The sequence below is a fragment of the Lepidochelys kempii genome, chromosome 3, assembly GCF_965140265.1.
Source record: "Lepidochelys kempii isolate rLepKem1 chromosome 3, rLepKem1.hap2, whole genome shotgun sequence".
Classification (NCBI taxonomy): Eukaryota; Metazoa; Chordata; order Testudines; family Cheloniidae; genus Lepidochelys; species Lepidochelys kempii.
The window spans coordinates 30120182-30138810 of NC_133258.1; positions in this window are offsets into that span (position 1 = coordinate 30120182).

The window sequence follows — 18629 nt, forward strand, 5'->3', positions numbered from 1 at the left end:
ATATCTGAGGATAAAACTGACCTTTGAGAGATTAAGGCAGCAGGACCTGTAGTTAACCAGGGGAGACATCGTACTGTATACAACAGGGAGGAATGGAACACCACAAATAAAAAGCAGCTGTATATGTTAGATTAAGGTGAGTTTATTTTCATTTTGTAGCCTTAATAACTGTCCTAAGATTACATGTTCATGTACCCAGGTACTACAATTGCCCCAGGGAAGGTGTGGACCTGGGAAAGGGATGTCTGAAGCGAGCTGGTCCATGACTGAATCTCTCTCCTAAGCTGTAAATCAGAATAGGAGACAGCATGAGCACCACTGAACTGAAAAACCTGAGGCATCCCTTGCAAGAAACATTCACACTATGTGTTGCTAGATGGCAGCAGAAGCTCACGCTGAAGGCAGCCTTGTTTCATCAATTCTTGCCGGTGCACATTTAACTAGAAACAGTGAGTTGACTTTTGCTGCCACCTGCTTTTCACAGGAAATCACCTGCTTTGATCTCAAAGACCTTCCCAACAGTGTGGTTAATTACAAGCAAACATAACCGATATTAACTTGTGGAAAAAAGAATCTCTTTCTCCATCAAACAAATCTACCTGCTCTCAGGGAAACAGCAGTAACATAGTGCTCAAGGGGAAAAAGTAATTCATTAGATAATGATTCATCAGCTGTCACTAAAGCAAAGGACAATACACATGGTCAAAGGAATGTAGCATGATCTATGTTTAATATTGCTATTGCCCTAGAGATGAGGGGCTGGATTCACCTGGCTCGTACAGAGTGGTGCCAGTAGTAACTCCTACCACAAGGGAGATTCACCTTGAAGAAGGTGCAGGCATTCCTACTAGTGGGAAGGGACTCTTTAGTTCTCAGTGGCGCTCTATCAGGTATTCTTCTGTTGGGCACTGGCAGTGGGGAATGAGCTGAATAAGTGCACCCTTCAGCTACTCGGTTCATGTTCCTTTCTGGTCAATATTGCCCATTTTTCAAGTCTCCTCCCTCTGGAGAAAAAGTTGCAGCTATTTTGTGCCACCATAACCTCCCAACAGTTGACTTCCAGCTCCTGAGGACCTGTGTCCCAGTTTACACTGTCAGAGTCTGCCATGAAGCTCTGGTCTAGCTATTTGTTTCCTGAGTTTCTTAGATTATTGTTATGTGCTGAACAATTTATCATGGAAATGTAGGTCTGGAAGGGGTTATTTAAGCTATCCCCCAAACAGAAGGTTTTCTGCACTCAGAAACATCATACCCAGACAGGTAGTGTACCTTTAATAAAGGTGTAGGACATTGAAGGCAGTAATAGACATGACACATGGGTATTTACATCATCCTTATTGTTCAATGCTTGGCAATTGTTTAGTACTTGCTCTAGCTCAATCAGACATTATGGGTGTGATACAGGAATTACTGGGTAACGGTCTATGGCCTGTTTTATACAGGAGGTCAGAGGAGATGATCATAGTAGCCCCTTCTGTCCTTAAAATCTATGAAATACTCGGCACCACAGCATGAAAGTAACTTCAGGAAAGTACCTAATTGTGGTATGTACTTTCTGGAAGGTAAAGAGCCTGAAAATTCAAATTGTCAAATTAGGAGACAAGGAAACAAAAACATTAGCAGAGCGATCGAGACCGGAGCGCCTGGTATACCAAAGCGGAAGAGGGCAAGAAACACATTCAGCAAGAATGTTGTGAACTAAGCTAAGATACCCCCGAGTGATACATACTTTAAGGCAGTGGGCCCCAAACTGTGGGGCATGCCCCCTATGGGGGGTGCAGAGGAACATCCGGTAAGGGGTGCGGCAGACCTGGGCCAGCCCCCTTTGGCGGGGGAGGGAGCGCGACATAGCCCTGCTCTGCCCCCAGTTCTGCTCTGGGACGGCTCCAGCGAGAGTGGTACTGGCAGCTCCCCCCCCCCCCCCGGCCTGCCCTGAGGGCTGCTTCCCCTCCCCCATCCTGCCCCACTCACACACACCCAACCCTGGATACCGAGGGGGCACAGACTAGGTGGGAGTGGGGGAGGGGGGGTGATTGAAAAAGTTTGGGGCTTTAAGGCCATCATTTCAACCTCAGCTTTTGGGTAACTGACTAAATCTCTCATACTTTGCACTTATGCTGCCACCAGATATTTTTTAAGCTGAACTAACAGTTGGTAACCAGACACACTAGAAACCCCTTTGCTATTGTATTGGTCACACACACTTCTCTGTGTTTGGTCTATACAGAGTCCAAGCAGAGAGCGTGAGAGAGTATAGCAATGACGCTTAAAACTTGCTAATTTTATCTATGTCTGATTTTATCTTAGGCCTGCTCTACACTTAAAACTTAGATCAGCATAGCTATTGGCGTATTCGCATGTGAAAAATCCACATGTCCTTGAGCGCCGAAGCTATGCTGGCCTACCCCTGTTGACACCTAGCTCCCATCGCTCGGGAAGGTAGTGTTCCTACAGCCTGGGCAGCAGGTGAACCGGCTGCTGGGGGAGGCTAGCCCCCAGCCCCTCCCCTCCGCAGCAGCCCAGAGCACACACACCCCACGGCTCCCCCACCATGGGCCACCCGAGAGTCCCCCAGCGCACCCCAGCCCCAGATCTCCAGGCAGGTCCCCAACCTCAGTGCCAGATGGCACAGTCACCCCGACACCCCAAGCAATGGGCAGGTGGCTCAGCCGGGCCTCGAACCCAGCCACCCAAGTCCCTGCGGTATGCTCCAGCCCTAGCTAGCCAGGGCTATGGAAGAGCAGGAACTGGGAAGGAACTGCAGACGGGGACCTGGGACCAGAGTGTGGGCCGGGCCATGCCAGGCTGTTTCGGGAGGCACAACCTTCCCCAGCCTATGATACCCACCACCCATGTCCTACAGTGATGGACTAACCCCTACTGTTGCTGTGGACTGCACTTGTGCTATAGCTGTGCCGCTATAGTCCCTGCAGTGTAGACGTGGCTTCGGTATCAGCACTATGCCATTATATTTTCCCACATTTATTAGAGGCAACAGCTTGAATATGGAGGTCAATTGCCACTGGGTATTTAGGTATCCAAAGTGACTGGCAAGTTTCAAGGCCCACAGTTGTGTCTCTACTGAGCTGAACACATTGTTTTGGTGCAATGGGTAAAATTACTGAAAGTGTCTAGAGGGTAGATTTTGGCACCTAAAGACTTTTTAAAAAATCTGGCCCATAGGATCCTAAATTTCATTGGCTTTCAGTGAGACTTTAGCTTCTAAGGGATAGACTAAAAAGGGGCCTTGGGCATGGGCAGCGTGTATAAAAGGCCAGGGGAGGTTAAGCATCCCTAAAAACAGCTGGCCATGCAGGGGGAAGTGTCACGGATGCGGCACGGGTCACCCCTCCGGAGGCGTGCTGGCCTGCCGCCCCCTTTGGAGTGTTGGACGTGAAGTTCCATAGAAGTGGAGGGTGCCACCGGCACCCAGACTGTGGGCCCTTCTGCGCTCTGCCTCCCCCCACCTTGTCCCCCAAGGCCCCACCCTCACTCTGCCTCTTCTCCTCTCCTCACTCTGCCTTGTCCCCCAAGGCCTCTCCCTTCCCTCTGCCTGCTCCTTTCCTAAGACAGGAAAAAGTGACGGGGCCATGGCTCAAGGCCCTCTTGTGGTCCCCCCTGTTCTGGGAAGGGAGTGGAGAGGAGCAAGCGGCTGGTGGGTGGGTCCTTTGGGGAGGGGGCAGAGAGGAGTGAGTGGTGGGTTGGGGGGGGGAGAGTGCCTCGGGGAGGGGGTGGAGAGGCGCCAGCGGCGGACGGGGATGATCTCACACAACTGGGAGATTGGGCAACAAAATGGCAGATGCCAGTCAATGTTGATATGTGCAAAGTAATGCACACTGGAAAAAATAATCCCAAAGATGGATACAAAATGATGGGTTCTAAATTAGCTGTCAAGGAAGAGCTCTTGGAGGCATTGTGGCTAGCTCACTGAAAACATCTGCTCAGTGTGCAGTGGCAGCCAAAAAAACTAACAGCATGTTCAGACCCATAAGGCAAGGGATAGAGAATGAAAATATCATAATCTCACTACATTCATGGTACACTCACATATTGAATACCGCATGCAGTTCCGGTCACCCCCTGTAAGTCTGCTAGACCAGAAGTCAGCTCTTCCCAAGGCTGTAGGCGTTAGCTGAGCACTGATGAATTCATAGCTGGAAACCGGACCAACTCACCTGTATGTTAGTGTTGTCCAAAATAGGGATCGGCCTTGTAAGGATGTGTTTCATCCATATAAAATGCTTGCAAGTTGTTGTATGCATTAATCTTACGTGTAATGGCTGTGTTCTATGCTATAAAGTAATATTACTCCTGAGGGCATTCTGTGCCAAAAAATTAAAAATTCTGCAAAATTCTGCAAGGTTTATTGGTCAATAAATAAATGCAGAGGCTCCAGCATGGAGCGGGGCGCACAGGCCACTGTCTGCACGAAGTTGGGCGATCACCCTGCAGCTCCCTCACCCCCGGGACACAGACTCAGTGGTGAGGCTGCACCCGACCCTGACACAGCACAAGGCCTGGGTCTGCCCCAGAAACACCCTGGGGCCCTGCCCCCCTGTGCCAGGGGAACCAGGTGTGACGCAGGCAGGATCCAGTGTGGAAGGATCCAAGAGAGGGGTGAGAGGATTCTGTGGGACAATCTGGGTGCAGGCAGCTCAGTTGGGGGTGGGGGCTAGATGTGGGAGGATCTGGGTACACAGAGGCTCATGGGAGGGGTCCAGGTGCAGGGGCAATGGAACACTGCAGGTGAAGGTGGTTAAGGCTCAGCAGAGGGGTCTGGGTGTGGCGTGTCTCAGATGTCCGGGTGGGGTGGGGTCTCAGTGCTGAGGAAGTGGGGCTTGGTGGGTTGGTGGTCTGGGTGCAGCTAGTTGGAGGTCAGTGGCAGGTGTGTCTGGATATGGGGGCTCAGGGTGGTTCAGGGGGGTGCGGCATCAGAATGGGGGGTTGAATGCAGGGAGCTCAGTGGGGGGGTGATCTGGGTGCAGGGGTGGAGGGGTCCAGAGACAGGGGATCTGGGTGCAGGTGGGCTCCAGATGCAGGGGTTGAGGTTCAGTGGGGTGGGGTTTGGGTATGGAGGGCCTGGGGGGATTCTGGATGTACCGGATGATACTTGGCAGGGGTGTCTGGATATGGGAGGTCCAGATGCTTGGGGGCAGGGTGGATTGGGGAGCAGCTCCCCATACGACTCCTCCCGCCACAGCTGAGGAACAATGCAGGGAGGAAGCAGGGGAGGATGCTGAGCTTCCTGAAGCTGGGGAAGGTTTCTGGGGGTGGGTCTGACACTCTTTGCAGGGGAAGAGGAAGTCCCGTCCTCTGCTGCCTCCAGCCCAGCCAGGACTAGCAGCCAATGGGAGCTGCGGGGGCAGGGCCTGCAGGCAGGGGCAGCGTGCAGACCTGCCTGCCATTCCTCTGCCGAGGAGCAGCTGTGACAGGTCGCTTCTTGGAGAGAACTGCCTGAGGTGAGTGTCTCCCAGATCCGGCACCCTGCACCACCTGCATCCCACACTCAAACTTCCTCCCAGAGCCCATACCCCGCACCCCCTCCTGCACTCTGAACCCCTCGTGGCTGTTCCTCCTCCTAGGAGCAGCAGGGACATGTCGCCGCTTCCGGGGAGCCATGCAGAGCTGGCCCCATGCTATAAACCGGACTTTCTATGAAGATTAGAAATGCTGGTTTATAAAGCTTTCCGGTTGGGACAGGGCCGGACAACACAGCTTTTACTGTATGTTGCCTGCTTTAATCTATAAATAACCCTCTCATTTCTTTTTCCTAGTTAATAAATCCTTAGAGAGTTTACTATCGGATTGGCTACAAGCACTGTCTTTGGTGTGAGATCTGAGGTACAAATTGACCTGGGGTGAATCTTTTGTGCAAGGCAACCAGCTATCATTCAGTCCAGCTTGCCTGAGTGGCAAGATAGACTGGAATGCCTGAGCAGAGTGTTTCATTTGTTACTGGGTTGGTGAAATCTAGTTAGAGAACATACAATTAGCTAGGGGTGTCTGCCCTGCTATTTTGACAGTCTGCCCTGAGGTTGGTATTCACAGTTGTGAACCACTGCAGACAGCGTGACAGCCCCATCTCAAAAAAGATATATTAGAATGGGGAAAGGTACAGAGAAGGTCAACAATAATGATTTGGGATATAAGACAGCTTCCATATGAAGAGAGATTAAAATGACTGGGACTGTTCAGCTTAGAAAAGAGATGACTGAGGGAGGATATGACAGAGGTCTATAAAATCATGACGGGTGTGGGGAAAGTGAATAAGGACGTGTTAGTTATTGTTTCAGATAACACAAGAATCAGGGCTCACCCAATAATATTAATAGGCAGCAGGTTTTAAACAAACATAAGGTAGAATTTTTTTTAACAACACACAGTAAACCCGTTAAACTCATTGTCAGGAGAATGTCATGAAGGCCAAAAGTATAACTGGGTTCAAAAAAGAACTAGATAAATTCACAGAGGATAGGTCCATCAATGGCTATTAGCCAAGATAGTCAGGGACACAAGCCATACGCCAGCTGTCCCTAAACCTCTGATTGCCAGAAGCTGGAACTGGATGACGGGATGAATCATTTGATAATTGCCCTGTTCTGGTCATTCCCTCTGAAGCATCTGGTATGGCCATTGTCGGAAGACAGGATACTGAGCTAGATGTAACATTGGTTTGACCCAGTATGGCCACTGTTATGTTCTTAGTAACTGGAGGGTGATTGAAATCAGATTACTGAGGAGGGAACTGAATGGATAGTCTTAAAAGACAGAGCTGTACTGATTCCTGATTGAAATTGAAACTTAGAAACCATGCATGAATCATGCTCCACGACTGATCCAGAAATTGTACATCAACCTTTCTGTTTCCATTGTTGGAAACAGAAAGAGTTGATTATCTTATGCTCTTAGCTTCATTCTTAGGAAAATGCTTTTAAGTTTACTCCTGGGGGGATTCTGCACCACTGCGCATGTGCAGAATTCATGTCCCCTGCAGATTTCTTTGTTCCCCACAGAAAAATAGCTTTCTGACAGTGAAGCAAAGGGAAGCCACAAGAACAGTCATGCGCCACTCACCAGCAGCTTGAGTGCGTTGTTTCGGGCACCTGAAGCAGCCAGTGGAGTGGTAAATCACAGGGGGGGAAGGATTGGGGACACCTGGGCCAGTGGCTCGGACTCTGTTCCAGGCTCAGCTAGTAGTCCTGGCTGGGCTGGGGAGGATGGGACTTCCTCTTCCCCTGAAAGGAGCGACCAGGGCTGGGTCAGACGCACCCCCAAAAACCTCTCCAGCTGCAGGAAGCGCCACCCCCCACTTTCTGCTCCCATCACTCCTCAGCTGTGTTTGGGGGAAAGGGTCACTATACAGGGAGCTGATCCACCCAGCTCCTGTGCATCCAGACCCACCTCCTACCCATATTGGCCTGCCAAGCCTCACCCCCTGCTTCCAGAACCCCATACTGACTCCTGAACCACAACCCACACCCCAACAAGCCTCACCCTCTGCATCCAGATCCCCCCTGAGTACAGTAGAAGAATTAATTCTTGTGTCTTAAGAACATAAGAATGGCCATATTGGCTCAGACCTAAAGTCCATCTAGCCCAGTATCCTGTCTTCCGACGGTGGCCAGTGCCAGGTGCCCCAGAGGGAATGAACAAAACAGGTAATCATCAAGTGATCCATCCCTTGTAGCTCATTCCCAGCTTCTGGCAAACAGAGGCTAGGGACACCATCCCTGCCCATTCTGACTAATAGCCATCAATGGACCTATCCTCCATGAATTTATCTAATTCTTTTTTGAACCCCGTTATAGTCTTGCTTACAACAGTCCTGCTAATACATCCCAGAATGATGTTCAGTTTTTTTTGCAATAGTGTTGCACTGTTCACACATATTTAGCTTGTGATTCACTATGACCTCCAGATCCATTTCCACAGTACTCCTTCCTAGGCAGTCATTTCCCATTTTGTATGTGTGCAACTCTGTTCCTAAATGGACTACTTTGCTTTTGTTCTTATTGGATTTCTTCCTATTTACTTCAGACCACGTCTCCAGTTTGTCCAGATCATTTTGAATTTTAATCCTATCCTTCACAGTACTTGCAACCCCTCCCAGTTTGGTATCATCCGTAAACTTTATAAGTGTACTCTCTATGCCATTATCTAAATCATTGATGAAGACTTCGATCAGAACCAGATCCAGAACCAATCCCTATGGGACCTCACTTGATCTGCCCTTCCAGCTTGACTGTGAACTACTCTCTGGGAATGTTTTTCCAACCAGTTTTGCACCCACCTTATTATAGTAACTCCATCTAGGTTGTATTTCCCAAGTTTGTTTATGAGAAGGTCATGTGAGACAGTATCAAAACCCTTGCTGAAGTCAAGATATACCACATCTACTGCTTTCACCCATCCACAAGGCTTGTTATCCTGTCAAAGAAAACTATTGGGTTGGTTTGATACGGTTTGTTCTTGAGAAATCCATGCTGACTGTTACTTATCACCTTATTATCTTCTAGGTGTCTGCAAATTGATTGCTTAATTATTTGCTCCATTATCTTTCCGGGTAAAGAAGTAAAGTTGACTGGTCTGTAATTCCCCAAGTTGTCCTTATTCCCCTTTTTATAGATTGGCACTATATTTGCCCTTTTCCAGTCTTATGGAATCTCACCTATCTTTCATGACTTTTTAAAGATAATTTTTAATGGCTCAGATATCTACTCAGTCAGCTCCTTAAGTATTCTTGGATGTATTTCTCCAGGCCCTGGTGACTTGAAAACACCTAACTTGTCTAAGTAATTGTTAACTTGTTCTTTCCCTATTTTAGCCTCTGATCCTACCTCATTTTTACTGGCCTTCACTATGTTAAATGTCCAATTACTACTAAGCTTTTGGTGAAAAGTGAGGCAAAAAAGTCATTTAGCACTGTCACGGGTTGCCCCCCTTAGGATGTCACCTGATGTGCTGAGATATCACTGAGCCTGTCTGGGCACCCTTTTTACCTGTCTGAGTCAAGCTATTAAGCCTCCTCCAGCTCACACACAGGCAGGGCCACACCCAACTGCAGAACGAAACAGATGCTGAGATCCGTTCTGGGAAGGCTCAGCTTAAGGGACTTGCCCCGAGCACTCAGGTATCCACCTCTCTTGGAGTGCAGACCCAAAGATATATTATGAAATCCACCTCCTCCCTCGATGTGGAGAAAGGTATACACCACCTCTTCCCACCCCCCTCCCCTTGTGAATTGTACAAACAGGGTTATATTATAAACAAGAAATAAGTTTATTAACTTCAAAAAGTGAATATAAGAGATAACAGACAGAACAAAACAGATTACTGAGCAAATAAAACAAAATATGCAAGCCAAGCTCAATGTACTTAAGAAAAGGTTACAAAATATAATTTCTTACCCTAAATGTTATTTTAGGAAGGTTGTAAAGTTTTTGTGGTTTAGAGTTCCAGTTATATTTCTTTTCAAACTGGACCCATCGCAGTCTGGACTCACCTCTTGCCTTCCCTTCAGGTGGTTTTAACAGTCTTTCTTCTTGGACAGACAGGCTATGGAGAGAAGTAGCCTCATTTGCCTTCCTCCCCACCCTTATATAAGATTTACAAAAGGCGGGACTCCTTTGTTTCCCAAACTTGACCCCCCCTTCCCTCTCAGTGGAGAGTTACAAGTCCCAGATAATGTTTAGTATCAGGTGACAAGACCACTTGACCTAGTAGTGTCACAGTTATGTCCCTGGACCCCTCCCAAGAGGGAGAGAGATTAACATCTTCATGGTCTTGTTGTTCCTTCCTGATGGCCCATCAAATCTGATGTCCTGTTGTCTGGTGGGTGTCTTCCCAATACACACCCATTTGTAATTGTTACATAGCCCATATTCCTAACTTTAGATACTAGGTTAGCCAGTCTGTATCCAAATATGCTCTTCCCCTTCCTTGATAGGTGGATCCCATCTCTGCTTAGCAGTCCTTCTTCTCAGAACAGCATCCCGTGGTCAAGGAAGTCAAAGCCCTCCTGGCAACACCATTCTCTCAGCCAGGCATTCACCTCCAGGAAGCATCTCTCTCCGCCTGCCCGAGAATGCCCTTTGCCCATTCCCGGGATTTCAACCCTGGTGACAAACAGCAGAAGCATTCCATCTGATTGCAACTGTCATGACAGGGTATAAGGGGAGAGGTGTTTGTTTCAGGTCACTTAGCTAATAACCAGCACCTGGAACTGCACTCAGATATCAGTGCAGAGTATGGAGCACAGACTTGTCTACTCACGCTACCCCAACCCATTCAAAATGCAGTTGGCTGCATTGCATTCTGCACTATCTGAAACCTCCATGTGGTCCCCAGAAATATCCATGTGTAGATGAACAATGGAAGCCTCCTGGTGAGATCTGCAAGTTTACTATTCATTGTCTCTTATTCATGGACAATTTAAGCTGCAAGTAATCATGCAGAAACAATATTGCCTGGCAGGATTGTGGATCTCCTAGAGCCAGCCTACATGAGGCTGGTGCATTGAAATTGCTGCCAGATGGTGAGATATCAAGAGTTGGAAAGAGTTAAAAGCAATAGCAAACTAAAAGTATCTAAATGATTTGGCACTATTGCAATAGTTTGCAAAGTTGTCTGACATTGAAGAAATTAAAGATCAGGAATGAAGCTGGAAATGCAAAGGAAAAGAACAAAACAGAGGCCTGGTGGAGCATTATTTTAATGCCAGGTTTAAGATTCAGATACCAGAATAAGTTAGCTAATCTAACATTAAAACAAACAAACAAAAAAAACTAGGACCATATTGGACTGTGTCTTGCATCATCCATGTGTTACAGGATCCAAAATGGGAGACTCTAAAATGTATCACCCTCTGTCATAAATATAAAGGGAAGGGTAACCACTTTTCTGTATACTGTGCTATAAAATCCCTCCTGGCCAGAGGCAAGACCCTTTTTTACCTGTAAAGGATTAAGAAGCTCAGGTAACCTGGCTGGCACCTGACCCAAAATGACCAATGAGGAGACAAGATACTTTCAAATCTGAAGGGGGGAAAAAGATTTTGTCTGTCTGTGTGATACCTTTGCCGGGAACAGATCAAGGATGCAAGCCCTCCAACTTCTGTAAATTTAGTAAGTAATGTAGCTAGAAAATGTTTTGAATCTGTCTGCCTGTAAGATTATCTTCCATTCTGATCTTACAGAGTTGTTCTCTTATCTTTTTTTTGTTCTTCTAATAAAGTTCTGTTTTTTAAGAATCTGATTGGGTTTTTTTGGTCTTAAAAATCCAAGGCTGGTTTGTGCTCATCTTGTTTATTCTCAAGCCTCCCCAGGAAAGGGGGTGTAAGGGCTTGGGGCGGGGGGGGGGGGGATATTTTGCAGAAATAGGAACGCCAAGTGGTCCTTTCCCTGATTGTTTGTTAAATCACTTGGTGGTGGCAGCGTTTACCTAATCCAAGGGCAAAGACTTCGTGCCTTGGGGAAGTTTTAACCTAAGCTGGTAGAAATAAGCTTAGGGGGTCTTTCATGCAGGTCCCCACATCTGTACCCTAGAGTTCAGAGTGGGGAAGGAACCCTGACACCCCCCACCCCCCAGTAATGTGGTAGTGATTTTTGCAGCAACTTGATGCAGTGTAGCAAGGTGATGAAAGAGAAAACAAATCTGTATAAATGCTAACAAAACGAATGCTAACCCTTACATAGTGCTTTGCATCTTCAGAACACTGCACAGGTATGAGTGTTGAAGCTGGTTTCCTGCATATGTTTTGCTGCGGGGACACTGGTTTGTGTGGTGCTCCTTAATTGTGCTATGGCAATGCTATTTTTTGTCTTATTGCCCTTGTAGTCCTAAAGCAAAGAACGGATTAGTTATAAGGGAGATGAGAGTAATATTGCAGCCTGGGAACCAACTGAACAGGAGAAACTGAGAAAGTATCAAATAGAGAGAGATTCCAATTGTTGGAGCTGCTTGAGCGGCACTAATTCGGGTGGGCTAATCGGGTGTTTATTAAACTAGGAGCTGCCTTTTGAGTTCCTAAGTGCCATAGGAAAGAAACTCCCAAGATCATTAGGAGCTTAAATATAACCATTAGGTGTTCCACAGAGTGAAACCTGTGAACTCCCTCATAGCTCATTTAAAGCTTGTGTGCTGGGGAGATAGGAGTATGTCAGACAGTAAGATTTCAGGATTCTGTGGTACTCCCTAGTCCTATAGGCTGTAAATCCAAAACCACTTCACCTCATCCCATCACATGGTGCATATTACTATTTATTAAGACTGTGTAGCATCAAGAGGCCCCAGGATAAACAGGGAGTACAAGATTAACTATATTAGTTATAGTTACTATTTATATAGCTAGGCACTTTACCAGACAAATATAAAGACACAGGGCCAGATTCTCAGCTGGTGCAATGAAGCTAGGCTGGTTTATACCAGCTGAGAGCCTGGCTCACAGCCTCTTCCCCGAAGAGCCTACAGTTGTATGTGCATGACAGAGGGTAATGATCCATACTCTGGGTGGGGGAGGGATGACAATGATCTGAGCAATACGATCAGGCAGTTACTCAGTGTACATCTCTTGGCAGCTGAACAGCCACTCTGGCTGCTCCTTTATGTAGAAAAATCTTGCGGGAGATGGGAGCAGCCATATTTTCCCTCTCTGTCCCCCTTGCTATATTATTACCTATTATGCGTTTTTTCTCCGTCACAGAAACCTGCTTAAACCTCAGTGGCAGCCCCATGTGGGGAAGCCTTGCTTATTTGCTGGTCTTCAGTCCTGTGGCTGACTGTGTGCAATACAGAGATTTAACCTTCAGCACATATAAAAAACACTGGGATGGGCCAGGGCCAGAGGTCTGTCTGCAGACCACGCTGCGGGAGTGTGCAGCTGTTAACATCTGTACCGGCAGCTCCCGAGAGCCCCATGGAGTTCAATAGAACTGTGCCCAGGAACTGCCTCCATCCAATGCTGGTGCAGGATCAAGGCCAAAGGCCCTTTTCTTGACTAACCTTCTCCTATAGTCTGTGCATTTCACACAAGTACTGCAAGCCTCTGTAGCTCCTCCAAGGCAAAGTACTCAAAAGCAGTTGACATACTATCACCTTGTCCTAGCTATTAGCCAGGATGGGCAGGAATGGTGTCCCTAGCCTCTGTTTGCCAGAAGCTGGGAATGGGCAACGGGGTGGATCACTTGACAATTACCTGTTCTATTCATTCCCTATGAAGCACCTGGCATTGGTCACTGTTGGAAGACAGGATACAGGGCTAGATGGACCTTTGGTCTGACCCAGTATGGCTGTTCTCTAAGGGAAACTCTTTGCCTTCCCCAGCTCCTCCATCAAAAAAGCTACGTGTGTTTGTACATACGAGCTTTTCTCCCTCTCATCTGCTCTTCGTCACAAGGGGAAATACCACTAGCTCACGTTCAGTCCTGTTCACATTTCATCTAGCATGATATTTTGAAGCCAAGTGGTCACATGGACCAATGTGTGTCCCAAAATTTCATAGAAAAGCAAAACATTGGGGGTGTGAAATTATCTGAAATGGAATGGGGATATTTTTCAAGCAAGTTTTTATTGGGGGGGGAGGCAGGGAGGGAAAGAGGAGAATCCTTATTTTTACACAGCTCCTGTCGAGAGACTTCCATACCAGCATACCCCTTCCCCCTCTTCTCCTGTCTGTACAATAGGGCCTAGATTCTTGGGTGATAAGCGCATCAGGAGTGTGTAGTGTAGATAAGACCCACTGCTACTAATGTCTCTTTTCATGAGCATCCACACACTGATCACGAGAACACAGTTTGTCTTGATTTCAGCTCACTTACCCTCAGCAGTATTAACAACGATCCAGGGGATGGGCTAGCAAGTGCATTGATTAATTACTACACTACATGTTTCTTTGACATGCTCTACTTCAAATGTATACTGAAGGAAGAATGCAGCTGCTTTAAAAATAGCAATCTTCACCATCTTGTTCTGGTGCAGCAAACACCCTCTTAGGTTTTATCTTCAATGCCAAAAATGGTGTGTTTTTACAGCGGTGTAACTAAGGTAATTTAGCTAAAACCCTGCTGTAAAACCCTCGTGGAGATAAGGCACTGTAGTTTTACTTGGAGTAGCTAGGCCAGGTCAGCACTTTACTCCCACCCAGGGGTTGACTTCGCTTAGCTACCTCATAGTAAAACTACAGTGCCTTATCTCCACTAGGATTTTATAGCAAGCGAACAACTCCCCTCTGTGCCACCACCGTCCCCTCCCCCCTCTTTTTAGCAGTTAAGCCAAAGGCACAGACACAACTAGAGAAAGCAGGAGCTGACCTTTTAGCCTGATTTTTTGCACCAGCCTTTGGCGAATCACGCAAACTCAGGCTCTGATTCGGATACAATTAAAGAGCAACTCAACTGAAGCTAACAGAATTTAAATGTAGTGGGAGTGAGATGAGAATCTGGCCCTTGGTCTTTAGGATTCCAGTCTACCCATGGTGCATTTAAATAGATTCCTAAAACATTTGCAAATGAATCACACTGTTTAACAACAGGCTGTCTGGGGACTGGTTTGCTCATCTGTAAAACCATGATCTTGTGGCAAAGAAAAATCCATTTTTGCAGGAAACTGCCTAATGTAATAGCCCTACAACTGTTCCATATACTGTACTATGTGGCTGTAAATGTGAAGTCTGTTTACTGTAGGCTTTTCAAATATTAAAAATTCAGAAGCTATGTATTCCTCACAGAAATAACCTTGGGGGACACACTATTTTAAAGCAGTCTACACGAAATGAGGATTAAATCAGTCAGAATCTTTTGTTTCCAACAAAGGAGAATGCATTTAATATTTGTACTGAATTCATGCTTATTAATTACTAATATTAAATACATTAATTATGTTTAGATTTTCAGGACCCGAAGAAGAGCTCTGTGTAACTCAAAAGCGTGTCTCTTTCCCCAAAAGAAGTTGGTCCAATAAAAGATATTATCTCACCCACCTTGTCTCACTGATTTTTTTAGACAGTACGTTTTGTCTTCCTATTAGAAATTTACTGTGATTTGCTAATAATCTTATATAATTATTTTCTTTTTGATTACAAACTTGCATTTAGCAATATGGAAGCCCTTTTTTTCTCAGAGAAAGCTGAAAGCCCTTTATAAAATTATGCTCTGCACACAGCTCTCGTCATTCAGCGCTGAAATGAAGCCACCTTTGCAGTGAACAGCATTCGTTGGTGAATTGTGAGCCGCAACACCACACAACAGTTTGGCACAGCCTGAGAATACCTTCGGATACGTATTTCTCAGGCACATGTAGCTAAACATTCTACTCCGGTTGAAATTTAGTTGGGCAGAATGCGATTATCCAAACTAGAATCTGGTGATACCAGAATTAAACACACATCCTCTTACAAAACGAGCCTTTGAATCGTGTGACAATAAATGGTCAGGCCTTCAATTTTACACCGTATTTGAAAAACAGCACCTGCAACAGTGTAATACCACAATATAACCTCTGAGGAAGTGTCACTTACTGAATTGCTAACACCACTTTCTGCAGAAGCCAGGTTCTCAACTGTCCTAGCTTCCCCTCAGTAGCTTCACCAAATTCACATACCCAACCACCCTGGTTAAAAATATACCCCTCTAAAGAATGAAAGGGTGGGGGGGGGAGGGAGGAAAGGAGGAGGTAGAGATCTTCATGTATTAATACACAATACATTTGTGAGGCACTGATGCATGAACAGGTGTAGTGATCTATAGATCTGCATCTGATTTCTCAGTCCTCCATAGTGGCTTCATAGGAACAGTTAGCAGTTATTCCGGTCCAATCTCTCCTCTCTCCCAGTTCCACGCCTTCTGGGAAATGATTTTACACCAGGCGCAAAAAAAGGGGATTTGGTATTTTGTATCATATTTTCCCCATGCCCAAGAAGAGATTCCTGAGGGAGCCTTCCCTTTGTGAACAACTTGAGGTGTTTTGACATAACACATGGCCATACTCAAGGTGATCTCCAGCCCTGTTACCTCACACAGTACATTCTGCAGCCCTTTTTCCAATTAAACTTCTTTTCTCCAGAGGAGAGAATGACAGAGTTATCCGCAATCTCAGACTTCACCAAGGCTTGTAGTCCTCAAAATGTCAGTCTTGTATTGGAAGAAGGTCTCTACAAACCTACATGGAGTTTATTCTGCCCATCGGATCATTCAACTAGCTGACTATTCTTAACCTTTTAGATATGAATAAAGGGCACCTTGCATGATGGAATGAGGCCATACAGACTATTACACTGTCAGGGAAAAGCCGAGAGACAGAGTGTAATATATACATACAGACTCCCCCAACTTACGCAATCATTCGGTTCCGGAAAGCCTTGCGTAACTCAAAAATTTTGCATACGTCGGAAACGTATACCTGTACATTACGCAAAAATTTCTGCAACTCAATCCTATTTCTGGCTTATGGAACTTTTCCCATAAGTGCGAATTTGCATAAGTTGGGTGTTGCATAACCCGGGGAGCATCTCTATAAGCATTTCTTTTCCTCTTCAGCTTTATAAGAAAAGTTGCCCCCACTCAAAGGCTAGTTCCATACGTACATTGCAAGAGGCATTATCTAAAACAAACTTTGCTTAGGCATAATCAAACAAGAGAGAAAAATGGACTGGTTCAAAGAATCTCCATTCTTCTGGCTTCCGCTAGAGCAGAGGTGGGCAAACTATGGCCCACAGGACCCTCCTGCCCCGGGAAGCTAGACCCCAGCCCCCCCCCTGCTGTTCCCACTCCAGGCAGTGCGGTAAGGTGGTGGGGGGGTGGGGTTGGCTAGAGGGCAGGGGAGTTCAGAGGGGTGGTCGGGGCAGTCAGAAAGCAGGGAACAGGGGGGCTGAATGGGGGCAGTCGTCCCAGGGGGGCAGTCAGGAAAGAGAGGAGGGGTTAGATAGGGTGGCAGGGGGGCAGTCGGTGGTCTGGGGGCGGTCAGATGGGGTAGGAGTCCCGGGAGGGCCATCAGGGGCGAGAAGCGGGGGGCTTGGATAGAGGTCAGGGGCCGGACCACGCCTGGCTGTTTGGGGAGGCACAGCCTCCCCCAAATGGCCCTCCATACAATTTTGGAAACCCAATGTGGCCCTCAGGCCAAAAAGTTTGCCTGCCCCTCGGCTAGAGCCTTGAATAGGCTACTTCACTTGCAGACTGAACCACAGAGACACTAACAATTTGAGATTTAATGGCTTAACTTTATATTTGTGTAATAGGCATTGCATTGTATAGAAAAAAGTCTGATCATCTATACTAATTAGCCACAGCTTTTAGAGTTGCACTGATACCCTGGTGGTGGGACTTTACATCATCAGCTGCCGAGAGAACAATTAGACAGGCTGTTACGGTTAGGTGAGACTAGACCGGTCAGTTAACCTTTTCACTAAAATGCCAGCCTAATGATAATAATATAGCTAAAGGATAAAATTCCAAAAGCACTTTAGACTCAGGTCCTCAAAGGTACTTAGGACCCAGATTTTTAAAGGTATTTAGGTGCTGCTGTGCTCAGTGATGCAGTGCTTAATTGATTTAGGGGCCTAAATCTCATTTCAAAAGGGATTTAGGTACTTAGGCGTCTGAATCCCATTGACTGTTGATGGAATTTACATGCCTAAGTGGCTGAATCCCTTTTGAAAATAAAATTTAGGTTTCTAAATCAGCTAGGCATTGCAATGCTGTGTGCAACACCTAAACACTTTTAAAAGGCTGGGTCCGAAATACTATTGAGGATCTGGACTTAAGCAATTTAGGAGCCTAAGTCCCACTGGCTTTCAATAGGACTCAGGTGCTTTTGGAAATTTTACCCCAAAGTGATAGGTATCTGTAGTGAACTTCTGGCTCTTATGAGAGCTTTTCATTGACCTCAGTAGGGCCAAGATTTCATCCCTGGTTTAGAATGTCATCTGGAACAATGACAATGAAGCACATTTTGGGGGACCAGTCTAGTATAGGCACTGCTTTCCCTCATCCCCCACTGTGTGTCAGGATAGCAGCTCATCCCTTTGAAAGCCTCCTTAGAGACCATGGCCAAGATTTTCAAAAGTGACTAACGGCCAATTTTTTAGTGCCGAACTTGAGACCTGAAGGGTACTTGATTTTCAGAGGGCTGGGGCGTAGAACTTTCAGAATTTCAGGCGTCTCCATGTAGTGTTTTAAAGAACTAATGTCTGCACTTCCCCATCGCAAGATATTTTTCTCATTTGTTTTTTTACAGCACAAAAATATGGAGAACCCTAGCAAGATCACGTAATTCCAATTTGCTCAGAAAACAGTATTGACCTATTTTGTCCTGAATGTAATAAAAATAATGATAAAAGACATGCAAAACCTACTCCTTTCTTTAATTTAATGTTTCATCAACAACCGTCAGCACTGCAGAGTTAAGGTTGAATGAGAGAATGGTCTCATATTGCATGTTGTATCATTTGCCAAATAATTTAGTAGCTCTCAGGGTTTTCTACGGGTCACAGTATCCAAAACCCTGGAATTTCTTACACAACCATACCTAGGTACAGTGCAGTAATACCGTATAATAGAGTCTGCATCTGAGCTGATGAATTGTCACACTAATTATTAATAACGGGATGAGTGGACTAGGTAGCACAAGACTGGGAAGCT